Genomic DNA, 16000 nt, shown 5'->3' with positions numbered 1-16000 from the left:
TGGGCTAATGGCTTTATATCTTTTCTGTTGCCTACAAGTCTTGCTCTTGTTGACCTTCATTGCTGTTCTTCTTTTAGTCAATATTGAATAACAATCTGAGTACTACTTGGTTATTAAACTTAATTTAAGAATGCTGATTACCTAGTTCATGAAGTCTATCTTGTAATTTTTTTTTTAAGATTTTATTTATTTTTAGAGAGAGGAAGTGGGAGGGAGCAAGGGAGAGAAACACTGATGTGTGAGAGGTACAGCGATCGGTTTCTCACATATCCCCAACAGTGGACCTGGCTCACACCCAGGCATGTGCCCTGACCAAGAACTGAACCAGCGGCCCTTTGGTTTACAGGCCAGCACTCAATCTACTGAGCCACAAGAGCCAGGGCCAAATATTTATTTCTCAGTGAAGTTCTGGTATCCATAAAAAGAGTTTTACCCACAAAATTTTCATTTAAAAAAGTAAATTTTCTATGTGCAAATTTGAAGAAAAATCTGTAATATTAAATGGAAACAAATGTAAAAAATTATACCATCTTTTGCATAAAAAGAAAAAACTAAAACTAAATCCCTATTTGCTTAAATATAGACAGACACACACACACGCGCGCACACTTTGAAATAATAGACAGAGTAACAGTGATGAGGTTTAAAACTAGACAGGTGAGCCTTGTCTGGTGTGGCTCAGTGGATTTAATGCGGGCCTGAGAACTGAAAGGTCACTGGTTTGATTTCCAGTCAGGACACATGCCTGGATTGTGGGCCAGGTCCCCAGTAGGGGGCACGCAAGCAAGAGACAACCACACATGGATGTTTCTCTCTCTCTTTCTCCCTCCCTTCCCCTCTCTCTAAAAATAATCTTTTAAAAAAAAAATGGGCAAAGATTTGAATAGATGTTTCTCCAAAGAAAATATACAAATGAGCAATAAGCATATCATCAGTGAAATGCAAATAAAAACCACAATGAGATGCCACTTCACACCAACTAGGATGACTTATATTAAAAAAAAAAAAAAAAAAAGCCCTGGTTGGAGTGCTGGCCCGTGAACCCTAGGGGTTCCCAGTTCCATCCTGGTAAGGACCCATGCCTGGGTTGTGGGCTGGGTCCCCAGTTGGGGGCATGTGAGAGTCTATTGATACACATCTCTCTCAACACATTCATGTTTCTTTCACTCCCTCTTGCTCCATCCCTTTCCCTCTCTCTAAAAGTAACTAAATAAAATCTTTAACAAAACAAACAAACAGAAAATAACAAATTTGGTAAGAATGCAGAGAAACCAGAATTCTTATATACTGCTGATGTATAAGGCAATGTACAGGGAATGTAAATAGTATAATCACTGTAGAAAACAGCATTGCAATTCCCAAAAATTAAACAGAATTGCCGTATGATCCAACTATTCCAATTCTGAATGTATACCCAAATGAACTGAAAGCAGGGACTCAAAACAGATATCTGTATACTCATGTTCAGAGCAGCATTATTCACAATAGCTCAAAGGCAGAAGCAACCCAGGTGTCCATCAACAGATAAATAAAAATGTGGTATATGAGATCTGCCCAGAAAAAGTCCAACCACTGTTAACATAATGAGAACAGCTTGTGCAGCATCAATGTAACCTGACAGCCAAGAAGAGTGGACTGGCATGCACATGTGAACAATGAAGACTTCAGTACACTGGTCAGTGGGGGCAATAGACACCCTTGAGTGAGCACATGTACTGTGTGGCCCTTGCATTCAAAATGACTGAGCGAGTAAAGCAACAAATCTGCATCAAATCTTACGTTAAGCTTGAACATTCCTCCGTGGAAACTATTTGGATGCTTCAGAAAACTATAGCAATGGCCAACTGGTGACTGGCAACTTCATCATGACAACACGCCCGCTCATCATCAACTCTCGTGCAGGGTGTTTTGGCTAAACATCAAATCACCCAGGTGATTCAGCCCCCTGCAGCCCAGATTTGGCGCCCTGTGACTTCTGGCTTTTCCCAAAACTAAAATCACCTTTAAAAGGGAAGAGATTTCAGCCCTGGCTGGTGTAGCTCAGTGGACTGAGTGCTGGCCTGTGAACCAAAGGGTTGCTGGTTTGATTCCCAGTCAGGGCATGTGCCTGGGTTGTAGGCCAGGTTCCCAGTACGGGGCACATGACAGGTAACCACACATTGATGTCTCTCTCCCTCTCTTTCTCTTTCCCTTCCCCCTCTCTCTAAAAATAAATAAATAAATAAATAAAACCTTTAAAAAATTTGTAAAAAGAAAATAAAAGGGAAGAGATTTCAGATCTTAGATGAGATTCAGGAAAATACAATGAGGCAGCTGATGGTGACTGGGAAAACTGTGTGAGGTCCCAAGGTGCCTACTTTGAAGGGGACTGAGGTGTCATTGTCCTAATGTTTCTTGCATCTTCTTCAATAAATGTCTCTGTTTTTCATAGTACATGACTGGATACTTTTTGGGCAGACCTTATATACATAAAATAGAATATTATTCAGCTTTAAAAGGAATAAAATTCTGACATGCTACAACATGGATGAAGACTAAAGACATTATGCTAAATAAAATGAGCCAGATACAAAAAGGACAACTACTGTATGATTCCACTTACATGAGTTACCTAGAATAGTCAAAAATACAGAAACAGGAAGTAGAATGGTTGTTGCCAGGAGCTGGGGGAAGGATAATGGGGAATTATGTTTTTAATGGGTACAGACTTTAAGATTGGAGAAGATGGAAAAGTTTTAGAGATGAATAGTGGTGATGATTACAAAAAATGTACATGTACGTAATGCCAATGAACTGTAAACTTAAAATTATTTTAAATGGGCCCTAGCTGGTGTGGCTCAGTGGACTGAAAGGTCACCATCAATTCCCAGACAGGGCACATGCCTGGGTTTCAGACCAGGTCCTCAGTTGGAGGCACGTTGAGAGGCAACCAACTGATGTATCTCTTGCACATCAATTTTTTTAAAAGATTTTATTCACTCATTTTTAAAGAGCTGGGAAAGGGAGGGAGAAAGAGAGGGAAAGATCAATGTGTGGTTGCCTCTTACACACCCCCCACTGGGGGCTTGGCCCGCAACCTAGGCATGTGTCATGACTGGGAATCGAACCAGTGACCCTTTGGTTTACAGGCCCGCGCTCAATCCACTGAGCTACACTAGCCAAGGCACACATCAGTGTTTCTCTCCCTCTCTTTCCCTCCTTTCCCCTCTCTCTAAAAATTAATAAATAAAAAGAAAAATGTTGTAAATGGTAAATTTAAGTTATGCACATTTTACCACATGCACATACACACTATGGCCTAGATTTACCATGGTCTTTTATAAGAATGTCTAACGTTTACTGAGTAGTTACTATCTGCCAGGTCCAGAGAAGTAGAAGGTCTTACAACAAGTTAGTGGTAGAGAAATTTGAACCCAGGACTTTCTGACTGAGGAGCTATACTTTTAATCATTAATGACCAGATGTTATTCTAGTTTAACCAAAAAAGGAAAGCTTTCATGTAATTAAGTGAAAAATATCCACTAAGAGCAGTACCAATACTAAACTTATTTTCTCATATCCAGACACCAGAATTTAATTCATGCGTAACACTGAGAATGGTTAGCTCTGAGAGAAACAAAGAGAAAAAGAGAGAGCAAGAAACCAACCAACTAAAGCTTCTCAGAATAACCAGCAAAAGCTAATGTGGCAGTTTAGGCAACACAGAGAAGATGTGCTAAACAGCCCCATTAACAACAAAATTAAAATGCCAATTTCCGAAGCTTTCTTCATTTAATTCATAAAGCTATAAAACAATGAGCAAAAATCTCACTGCTCTTTAATAACTGCACTATAATGGTACCCCTTGTACAGTCCTTTTCACACTATCAACCCATCTGAATTCAGAACATAGCCCAAAAGTCACACATAACCATAGACACTTTTGTTTGTTTTAGCACAAGTGTATCATATTATATTTTATTCCCTCTATGAATATTATTAGGTACTCAGTAAGCCAGAATAGAAGGTTTAATTTGGAAATGAAGACTGCCCAGATTCTAACCTTAGTTATATTCTTTTGTGACATCTACCACTCTCTATTTGACAAACTTGAGAAGCTACAATTTAATACCAGACAGCCATCAAGGCCTTGGTAGTACAAAGTCATGCAACAATCAAAACAATTCATAACAGGTGGTACCTAGGTATACATAGTAATCCATTAAGATCTCAAAACTTTTTTACTATTATTTAGGCTAAAAACATCTTATTCCTTTGAATTCTCAAGGTTTCTTAAAGATGCACTAGCTATTTTTAAGATGCTTCTGTCCACTACAAAATAAAAGATCTTTTTTTCCAGTCACCCACATTCCTTGAAAGCCTTTAGCTCAATATTAATGCATTATACAGAATTCAACTGGAACATATCTCTCCAAGCAGAAAGTGAAGAATTAAAAATAGCCCTGGTTGGGGCGGCTCAGTGAACTGAGCAACAGCCTGTGAACTGAGAGGTCGCAGGTTCAATTCCCAGTCAGGGCACATGACTGGGTTGTGGACCAGGTCCCAGTTAGGGACATGCAAGAGGCAACCAACTGATGTATCTCTTCCTCTCTTTCTCCCTCCCTTCCTCTCTCTCTGAAAATAAACTCTCTTTAAAAAAAGTTTTTTAAAATGCAGGCTAACAAAAACTCCGGATTGGATCTTAGTGCAGTAAGATCCATTTTCTAGTTTCCATTCATTTGGCAGAAAATATCTGGATTTAGAATACTCAAAAAAGCAAAAGGTTCAAATTGACAATGCACTCAGCTAAGGAACTGAGCATTCTCTACTACCTGAATTACAAAATGAGAGAAAAACGGAATCAGAGTAACAACTTATTCATGGACACTTATTATAGGCTAACTTCTAGTACATGAGAAGACTGTGATGCTATTCACAAAATATAACTTAAGCCCTGGCCAGTGTGGCTCAGTGGACTGAGCGCCGGCCTGAGAACCAAAGGGTCACGAGTTCATTTCCCAGTCAGGGCACACGCCTGGGTTGCAGGCCAGGTCCCCCAGTAGAGGGCGTGCGAGAGGCAACCACATATTGATGTTTCTCTCCCTCTCTTTTTCCCTCCCTTCCTCTCTGTCTAAAAATAAATAAGTAAAATCTTTAAAAAATATAGAACTTAATATAGGCCGTTCTAGCCAACCTGTCCTGGGCAGTAGCAATGCACATGACCAATTGCTTCAATCTCTTCTATAGCAACACATCAATCTAGTCATATAAATGTTAAAGAGTGATTAGAAAACAGCCCCTCCCTCCAAAAAATGTTATCCTATTGAAAAAATATTTTCAGTATTTTTCACCAGTAGCTCAAGCTATAAAAGTTTTGAATTTGGGGTTGAAAGCCATTCAGGTAACCTTTATGCCTTTAAATGATACAGAACAAATATCTCAAAGTTTTGTTTTGTTTTAATTTCAAGACCAACATATCACCTTTAAAAATTTTTAAAAATAAAAGGTATTGACCTTCTCTCCCCTGATCCCCAGGTCTATCTGCATGTCCCACAAAAGATAAAGAATCATGGGCTTTACAGATTTCTTACTGTGATACAATCATCTTAACAGAAAGAAAGGGTTTCTGCTCACTGGCAAAAGTGGAAACCTTACTCTCCTGCTTCTAGCAGGTTAGATGAAAGAAGGTGGGGGTTAACAGCTTAGTTACAGTTATCCACCTGGGAACTCAATGAAGGTAGGGCTAAGTTAGATAAGCTGTGCCACTTGCCTTAGAAAATTCATGTGGGAAAAATGCAGCAAAGTCTCAGTGAAGTTTCTAAAAAATATCTAGCCTAATGCCACCATACTAGTTCTCTGCAAAACCAGCACACAAAAGCAGTCAATTCCTTCATTCCAGAGTTGCAACCCTTTAAAAAAATTCAACCCACAGAGGACTACAGGGAAGCAGAATAGCTAAGCACAGTATTCTCAAAGCATTCAGTGAGATCACTAGTACTCTAAGATGCTCCTTCATAGTCAAATAATTTTGAGAAGCTCTGCAACCTTTTATCATCCCCAATGTACAATGTATATTTAGACCTGCAAGGCTATGGGAGGTCATACAGTAAAGAGATCTGCCTTTAGCCTGGCTGGTGTAGCTTGGTGGATCGAGTTGGGGCTGCAAACCATAGGATCGCTGGTCAGGGCACATGCCTGGGTTGCAGGCTGGGTCCCCAGTGCTGGGGGGGGTGGGGACGCGTAAGAGGCAACCACACACTGATGTTTCTCCCTCTCTCTTTCTCCAAAAAAATAAGTAAATAAAATCTTTAAAAAAAGAAAGAAATCTGCCTTAGATAGCCCTAGCTAGTGTGGCTCAGTTGGCTGGAGTATCGTCCCATGGATGTTAAGGTTAAGTATTCGATTCCTCAGTGAGGACACATATCAGAAGGCAACCAATTGATGTTCTCATTCTCTCTCTCTTCCCCCCCCCCCGCCCCCACCTCCCCTTTCCCCTCGCTCTAAAAGCAATGAAAAAATGTCCTTGGGTGAAGATTAAAAAGCAAACAAACAAACAAACAAACAAACAAAAACCCCAGAAACCTGCTTTAGTTTAACCCAGAATTTTTCTAAACCCTATTTGATTACATAATTTTTTAACATAAAACCTATTAATACTGAGAACTATCATGGGGATTTTTTATTGTTTTTTTTTTTTTAATATTTTATTTATTTATTTTTTAGAGAGGGAAGGGAGTGAGATAGAGAGAGAGAGAGAGAGAGAAACATCAATGTGTGGTTGCTGGGGGTTATGGCCTGCAACCCAGGAATGTACCCTGGCTGGGAATCGAACCTGGGACACTTTGGTTCCCAGTGTTGTTGTTGTTTTTTTTTAAGGTAAAACAACTCTATAAGAAATGTTAGGAGTATAAGATCACAACTTCTGGAATCAGAGTCATTCAAGTAATATTGAATTCACCATTAATGTGTGAGGTTCCAGTAAAATTACATCATCTTTGGATTATGTTTTTTTCTCATCTGTAAAAAGATCTCCCTCACAGAGTTACTGTAATAATTAAAATAGTAAAAAGTCTTACACAAAAGTGCTCAATAAATGAATTCACATTTACATTTTTTAAATTCATTTTCAGTTCTAAAAAGGTGAAAAAAGTGCAAATTTCTTTTAAGTCTGAGAATATAGAATTCATGACTAAGACACTCCATGAGCAGTATAACTTCTCAGGATCCTGCAACCTTTTTATCCACTGGGATATTGACAAAGCCTTTAAATTTACCGCATTTAAGATGATATACAGGCGTATATAACACCTACTGATGACAATGAATATAAAGAGAATACATGTTGTATAAGAGTATTTATGGCTTCAATGATAGAAAGGGACTCATATCAATATGAGGAAAAATAAGTAATGAGGAGAATTAAGCTTATATTAGCTCATAATAATTATACAGTGCTTTACAGTTTATAAAGTACCTTTATATGTATAATTTCCTTTGACTGACAAACAAACCTGGTGAAACAGATAAAGCAGCTATTGATCCTCATTTCTCACCTGAGGAAACCACAGCTTGGGAGACTTCAAGTGACTCAACCTAGGTCACAAAGATGATAAGTGGCAGAACTAAAATTCTAACCTTGCTCTTCTGCCTCTAGAACATATCAAAAGGAGAATCTTCTAAATGCATGCAGCATATTTTCAACCCACAAGATTACTTATATTTTAAAATATCTTTTAAGTGACAGGCACCATGCTAGGCACTAGAGACACAGTAGTAAAAAGACACAGTATCTTCTTTCAGGATGTTAAAAGACCACTGGGGAGAGACAATATTTCTAGATGTCTAGAGACACTAGAGTGAGAGCAAAGAAGAAAACAGCACATCTAAGTCTCTGGGCAAGTCACGGAAGACTTCCCAGAGAAAGCAGTCATTTGAAATGAGATTTGGGAGCTGAGATGGGAACTAAAAGAATTGTTATTTGCTCATGTATAAACTGTAAGGGAGAAAAGTAAGGCTGGAGAGAAAGGCAAAGGCCAAAATTATAAAGGGCCTTGAATGCTATCTCAAGTTTCATATTTTACCTTCGAGTGATTGGAAACTATAGAATACTTTTGAGAAGGGGAAGAAGAATAATCAGATCTCTGTTAGACCATTTTGAAGATAGTATGATTGAAATTTTAAAAGGAACAAGACTAAAAACAGAGAGAACTGTAAGAGATTACAGCAATATTCCAAATAAGTGTTGCTGTGGATATCAATGAAAAGACCAGCAATGGAAATACAAGAAAACGTATAGATTCAGAAATATTTAGAAAGTAATGGATAAGAAAGAAGGAACTGACAACAATGCTCACATTTTTGGCTTAGGTGACTCAAAGAATCACAGAAGGGGAAATGATAAAAATGTTTAGTTTGAGGTACCAATGGGATAGAGGTGGCTATGTCTAGCACACAACAGACAACTGGAGTTTAGGAGAGATGTGGTAATACTTATGTATATGAAGATTTTTTTTCGGTAATCAAGATTATTTACCATTTTAATGGGAAGGCAATTATTACATAATTATTATCTGTATAATGCTTCAAAGTTCACCAAACATTTTAAGATATCACATTATGTTTATCACATTTCATACTGTCATTATAAACAAACATAAGGTTAGGGAAAGTTATTCCTACTTTGATCAACAAATATTTGAGTATTAACTATATGTCACATTAGGCATTTAACAAAATGAATCCATACCTTCATAGACCTTATATAATAGAAAGTGAACCAAAAAGTAATAAATGCAACAAATAAGTATGGTATAAAGTTGTAAGTGCTATGAAAAAGAACACAATATGGAAGAATTAGACGTGAGAGGTGGTAGTTGAAGCTAAAATTTTACACAGGGGTAGAATAAGGTCCCATTGAAAAGGTGACATTTACAAGATTACTCTAGCCAGCAAAGTTATCATTTAAAATGAAGGGCAGATAAAGTGCTTCCCAGATAACGTCAAGTTAAAGGAGTTCATCATCACCAAGCCCTTATTATATGAAATGTTAAAGGGACTTATCTAAGAAATAGAAGATCAAAAACTGTGAACAGTAAAATGACAACAAACTCACAACTATCAACAACTGAACCTAAAAAAAGCAAAAACAAAAACTAAGCAAACAACTAGAACAGGAACAAAATCACAGAAATGGACATCACATGGAGGGTTATTAGTGGGGAGGGGGAGAAAAGGGGTAAAAAGTACAGAGAATAAGTAGCATAAATAGTAGGCCCAAAATAGACAGGGGGAGATTAAGAATAGTATAGGAAATGGAAAAGCCTAAGAACTTGTATGTATAACCCATGGGCATGAACTAAGGAGGGAGGGAAATGCTGGAGGGTGGGGTGGTGCAAGGAGGAGGGGGATAAAGGGGAGAAAAAAACTGGAACAAATGTAATAGCATAATCAATAGCATATACTTAAAAAGAGGTGACATTTAAGCAAAGACTAGAAGGATTTTAGAAAATTATTCATTTGTATTACCTCTGTGGAAAAAAATCACTATTTCTCACTTTTCACTGGAGGGAATAGCTAGTGTAAAGGTCCTAAAATGAAGAGTGTGGCTAATATACAGGGCTGGGCAAAAGTAGGCTTATAGATGTAATACAAACAAATAATACATTAATAACTAATACAAGAATAAGCGGTTTCACATACTCCCAACTGTAAACCTACTTTTGCCAACCCCTGTGTTTAAGGAACAGGTCAGTATGGCTGGAATGGAATGAGCAAAAATGATGACAGGTGATCAAAAAGAGGAGTGGAGAGAGCAGGCAGATTATGTAATACTTTATATGTTACTGTAAGGACTGGTTTTTACTCTGAGGGAAATGACAATTCAAAAATTATGAGCCTTTCCCAAAGTCATATAGCTGATAAGTAGCAAAATAACTAGGATTTAAACCAGGATTTCTAGACTCTACACCTGTGTTCTACTAATCCTATTTGCCACTTACTAGCTCACACCCTCCCTCCCAGGAAAGTCTAAATTAAAACACTCTCAAAAAGCTAAATTTATAAATACCTTTTAGGTAAGAGATATACAAGCTCTCCAGTTAACATTCCTAACCCTTCACAACCATAACGGGAATTTATTAATCCTAATGCCTAATCTAAAATCCTACTAACATTGCAACCTATATTTTAGGAGATTACAAATCCCACCTTCCCCCCAAATGAGACAAGATCAAGACAGCTTTGTTTAGAAGGCTTAAAGCATGAATTTCAGGTTTGAGTAACAGTAACCTGAATTATTTTTAAAACGTATACTAGCCAGATATGAAAAGCAACAAGAGAATGGCTGAGGAAGTATTGTCATTTCCCTTAATAGTTCACTGGTTAGTATTAATAACAATTATGTTGTCAAAGAAGCTTTTGCAATTACTAATGACTCCTTCAGGTCTGGAATTTGACTACTTCGTACCTCACAAGTAACAAAATAACCCTGACCAGTGTGATTCAGTTAGTAGGGCATCAAAAGTGAAAGGTTGCCAGTTCCATTCCTGGTTAGGGCTCATACCTTGGTTGAGGTTTCAGTCCCTGGCTGGGGCACATATGAAAGGCAACTGATCAATGTTTCTCTCACATCAAAGGTTCTCTCCCTCCCTTCCCCTCTTTCTATAAAAAAAAATATTTTTTTACTTTTTAAAAGATTTTATTTATTTATTTATTTTTAGAGAGAGGGGAAGGGAGGGAGGAAGAGAGGGAGAGAAACACTGATGTGCGAGAGCTACATCAATAGATTGCCTCTCTTACACCCCCAACTGGGGACCTGGTCTGCAACACAGGCATGTGCCCTGACTGGGAATCGAACCGGCAACCTTTCAGTTTACAGGCCAGCACTCAATCCACTGAGCCACATCAACCAGGGCAAAAAAACATTTTTTTTTTTAAGTAACAAAACAGATACTCTTATTCATCTGGTTTGTGTTTTTTTTTTGGAACTACAACCCAAAACTTCGATAGTTCGTGCCAGCTGATGGCAACTTAAGACAAGGGGAAAGATTGGAGGATTTTGAGAGAAAGACCATCTATGAAGTATGCATATGAAACAGGTTAAGCCCTTAATGGCCTTGGGTCAGTCCTTTCCTGTTGGACGAGGAATATTTCACTTATCCATAAGGGAGAAGGTAAAAGATGGAACATGAAGAGGGAGCATTCCATATCAGATCTATTCTTCGGAGGCTTTCAGCATTACTACACAAATATAGGAGGCTTTCAGTTTCATGGACCCTGGAACCATCAAAATCCCCAACCAGTAACCTATAGAAAAAGCATCACAGGGATTACTAAGGATAAGTCAAATAATATGGATAACAGAAGCTTTCCTCCCCAAAAGCCAGTACTTTTCAACAGAAATTGAACTTCCTTGCATTATCTTTTCCCAGGCTTAGCCAATGCAGAGGAACTGCAACTTTGTGTGGCACTGTCTGATAGGTTGCATTTTTTTCTGAACAAGAAGTGGGCAGCTTTACGCCAGGACTAGATTTACAGTCACTCTGGGTGTGTGTCTTTTTTTTTCCCCTTCTCCTTGAAACTGCCTCAGAAAATGCCCAGCTATTGTGCCTTGATAAGTAATGAGGCCCGGCTTTAAGTACTGCAAAAGGATCTGGAAAAGAAAGTCCCTCAGTCCAAATTATGGTTCAGATCTTATGATTTCTATACCATGTTTTAATTGACCAAAACTGGTTTGGCTTTTCTCAATAAGCCAAGCAACATGAGCACTTTGAGCTGAGTGCAGAGGAGCTGCTTGTCAGCGTGACTCCCAATGGGGTGGCTAATGTGCAATATGGTCCAGAGTCTAGAAACCAGGACAGCACAGATGCTGTTCCCCTACACACGGACCTCCAGTTTGGTGGGTATGAGATTCAAGGAAGGAAAAAATCAGTAAACTGAAACAAGAGAACTAGTTTACACACAAGATACTGCTTATAACTAGTGGGAATCTGAAGGTCCCAGTACATGATTAGGATACTATTATTGACACAGTGACCCCTTCATCCACACTGCTGTTCTCTAACCAAAACCTGGGGCCAGGGCCAGGCAAAAAAAAGGTATGGAGGAAGACATTTGTCACCAAAAGGGAGAGGGCAACACCCAGGCTTTTGAATATACTTTAAAACTATGAGGTTCAGAACCAATTTCTCACCACTCCCTCCCCCACCTCCCTGTGGCCTTATGCTTACAGCAATGAAAGTTACTTCCAGAACTTAGATGTGAAGAGCTGATCCAGGAACCTGGTTTAACATTGTTCCTAGACAAGTATTTGAACACAGCCTCTATTCAGACCCTATTTGGACTGCCTCTAAACAGGAAGTTAGCAGACATCACACACAGTCAGGGAAAGCAAACCACAGTGTCATAAAATAAAGATGGATGCTGCTGTCAGCTACAAATCACTCCCACCTCACGGAAAGTGTTTTCAAGTAAGAAATAGCCAGGCAAAAGTTCATAAGCTTCACCTGTTCTCAAATTGGGTCACTCGGCCCATGGGTCCAGCCTTCTGATTCCTGCTGATTAGTATCTTCATTCTTTACTGTGATGACTATCACTGCCTCTAGACTAAAAACTCCATTCCTCTAAAAACGGAAGACAGCACCACCAGATCAGTACTCTCATTAACGCATTATTCATTCAACCTATTTGCTCAAGGAGCCCAAGGAAAGACTATCCTTGACCCAGCCCATCCCAAGACAGTCGGGGGCTGGATATCAGTCACCAAAAAAAGCAGCACCATTTCCAACAGGTGTGAGCTTCCCCTCAAAGTATACTGAGCCCCTCCTTAGTACTACCTTTAGCAGCTCCAGAGGTAGCCTCCTTCCCAATCAAGTACCAACAGAAATGTTACTCTAGAACAATACTCTTATCAAGACTGCTCCAGCACCAAAAATATGAATCCAAGTGGTTATAAGGTTTCCAGGAAGAGTCAGTGTATCAAAGAAAAGGCAATAAAGTTACCACTAAACTCTCAAATGTGTGAATCTCCAACATATAGACAACATACAGACACCATGTTGCTGCCAGAAAACCATCAGAAGGCAGCTACACTGAAATGGGGACTGGAGGGCTGAAGGACAGGGTGAGAGGCAACATTTCTTTTCATTTCGCATCACATGTATGCAGAGTCTATTCAAAAAATAAATTTTTAGAGAGAAAAATGTTTCAAAAACTCAAAAGCATCAGCTCTTCTCCAACATGTATCTTTTAAATCTGCTTTTACTCTAGCTGCTGCAAGTCCAAATCTCTCTGTTGCAGTCTGCTCTTTTGCTTTGCTGAAATTTATTAAGTACCTCCCAGCTCTTTCGGGCACGAAAGGCCTTCAAATACTCATTGATCAGAAATGAGAAAACTGGTTGAGAGGCTACCTGATTCTTCAGATGACAGTAGAATAAAAGGCTGAGAGTAGCCAGCCACCCACCCACCACAATGCTTCCATCTCCAGCTCAGTACCAGCCCTATGAACTAACATCTCGTGTTTGGAGGCAAGTTGATGCTCGGAAAGAGTCCAAAGAGGCTATACCATACCTTCATGAGAGGGGAAAGATCCCGGGCCAGCGAGTGGCACCCAAACCTCTGAACTCAAAGAAGTAGCTAGCTTGATGTGATTAAGAGCAGGGAAGCGAAAAGTACTCTAAGTCCCGAGTGGTTAGGGAAGGGTAAGTTCTAGTTCCACAGACCCTCTGGCACTAAACTGGGATACAGATCCGGTGTGCCCACGAAGCCCAGCAGAGGGAAAGGAGTGGTTTAACTGCCATAGAAGATAAGTATCCACACAAACTAAGACAATTCCCTTCTCCTGAGGGAGGGCGAAAGAACCGTGGACGACGAAATAAAGGGGTCGGGTTCTGTGCTCCTGATCTTACCTAAATAAAGATAATTATCTCGTGCTTCCTTTACCCTTCAGGATACCCCGTTTGTCCCAACCGACGCCAAACATAAGATTGAAAGCAGGGAGCGGCCCCCGCACCCTGAGGGCACCACTGGGGGTGGAGAGTTAAAGGGGGGGCGCGTAGAGAGGAAAGAAGGGGAGCATGGCGGGCATGAGGCAGTGAGTGAAAGCGGGGATGGCGGGGGAAACGGGACGCGAGGGAGGGGAGAAAGAGTAAAAGGAGAAGGAATCAAGGGACACGAGCTGGGGGCGCGCCAGGCCGAAGTGAAAGACCGGGGCGCGCGCACGGAGTGGGGGGGGGAGGGGGGATGAGGTGAAGTGGGAGCGCGAGGCGGGGGCGCGCGGTGCCGGGGTGGGGGGAGGGGGACGCAAGGCGGGGGCGCGCGGGCGGGCGTCGGCTCGCGGGCGCTTCCCCTCCCCCGCCCCTCCACCTTTCCCTTCCCCCACCTCCGCCACCACCGCCTCCTCTCAGCCTCCCTCCCTTTCTCGCTTCTCACCGCCCCCGGGCGGGCGGGCGGCCAGGCTGGCCTAGGCCAGAGCTCCTCACCTGGCGGTGGCGGTGTAACTCCCGGCTAGCTCGCCTCCTCAGGCGGCGGAGGCGTCGAAAAAGGAAGAGGCGATGGCACAGGGGTTCCGGACCCCGATGACGGGACCAGGGGTGGGGGTGAGAGATGGGGGCGGGCCGGGCCGGGCGGGCAGGCGGAGCAGACACTGCGGTACAGACGGGGGCAGCGGCGGCGGCGGCGGCTGCACCGGCGGCGGCACCACACAAACAAGGACGCTGATTGGGCAGCTGCCAAGCACCTCGGCTCCGCCTTCTCCACACGCCACGACGCCCATTGGGCAACCTAAGCCGGCCTCCCCGCCCTATTCTTCTATGTTGTACCAATAGGAGAGGTGATGCCGGGACTACACCCCACCTTTGAAGAATGAGTGGCTGGCGAAGTGATGATTGGCGTACTTGAGACCCAATTCTAAACGGAGGAGGGGGATGGTCTAGCGGGGGCGCGTTAATGGGTACCTCGGCCAGTCCCAGACACATCCGGGTCTTCAACAGCCCATTAAGTGTCGGGGGTCAAAAAATCGCTTCAGGCTGCAACTTTACCTTGGAGACGTTTTGGTCCCCAGGCAGCCGCCGTACCCCAGTATCCCAAAACCGGGATTCCCGTTTGGCCAGTTCTCATTCTTCCAATTCTAAAGATGGAGACTGGAGAGCAGTGCTGGGTTCTGCGTTAGGTGGTGTTTCATCTCGATAAAATCCAGGAATTTCACGATAGAAGTAGCTTTAGGCGCTTGGGCCTTGCTGTCTGTTTGGGGCGTGGCTTGTCGCCGTTTGCCAAAGGCCTTGAGCTTCCTGGTCTTCTACCCCAGCACGGTCCTGTCGTGACTAAACCACGACAGCAGAAGAAAAAAGGCAGCTAGCCAGATTGCTGAGGAATTACGGTGTGCAAAGCCCTCCTACCTCCTTCTCCCGGGATCTGGTCTGGTTAGGTACACAATGAAAGAAACACCCTCCCACCCTTCTCCACCTAATCAACTCAAGGCTAAATTCCTCTTGCTAGCCTCTCTACTTCCCGGAAGCTATTAGGCCCACCTAAACTTTCTTTGCATGTCTCAAGCACCTTGCGATAGAGAACAGGTATTAAAGTGTATTGAGAGAATTATAACAGCTAATGTTTTGGGAAAGAGACTGTGCGAGGCACTGTGCTATACATACATTATTTATTATTTTAATAGCTTTACATGGATTATCTTATTTGTCATAACTGTGGAGTAATTATTGTTATTCTCATTTTATGGATGAAGAAGAGGCACAGATGAAATAACTTGCCCAAAGTTACAAATGCTAAGTGGGAGAGCTGAAGTTTGAATTCAGGTAGATCAAGAAACAGGCTCAGAGAGGTTAAGTAACTTCCAAAGGTCAGACAGCTAATTAATAGCTAAGCAGTGGTTTGAACACCGAAACAACTGGTTCCAGAAGCACTACCACATGTTTTTCAAATCCTTTAGATGTCATCCTCTGCAGTGGAAATTTAATGAAGGACCCTGAAGACACAAACACAAAGGCATGCCCCAGTTCTTATTTAAGTG

The 16000-nt window shown here is 41.4% G+C and overlaps 1 protein-coding gene across 4 annotated transcripts in view; it reads right to left on the bottom strand.

Annotated features, from left to right (window-relative positions):
- GATAD2B (GATA zinc finger domain containing 2B) overlaps positions 1-14602 on the bottom strand; it is an 89019-nt gene extending 74417 nt beyond the window's left edge. For 3 of the 4 annotated variants that reach the window (XM_045816522.1, XM_045816521.1, XM_045816519.1), the window contains exon 1: positions 14457-14601. The gene's annotated coding sequence lies outside the window, so the exon portion shown is untranslated. Of the gene's footprint in view, positions 1-14456 lie in introns of all 4 variants that reach the window. The other variant, XM_045816523.1, reaches the window with a different exon arrangement.
- Positions 14603-16000: the final 1398 nt, after the last annotated feature.

This window comes from Phyllostomus hastatus, unplaced genomic scaffold (genome assembly GCF_019186645.2).
Source record: "Phyllostomus hastatus isolate PE091 unplaced genomic scaffold, TTU_PhHast_1.1 phas_scaffold_216, whole genome shotgun sequence".
NCBI classification, from domain to species: Eukaryota; Metazoa; Chordata; class Mammalia; order Chiroptera; family Phyllostomidae; genus Phyllostomus; species Phyllostomus hastatus.
This window is presented reverse-complemented; position numbering and strand designations above follow the sequence as displayed.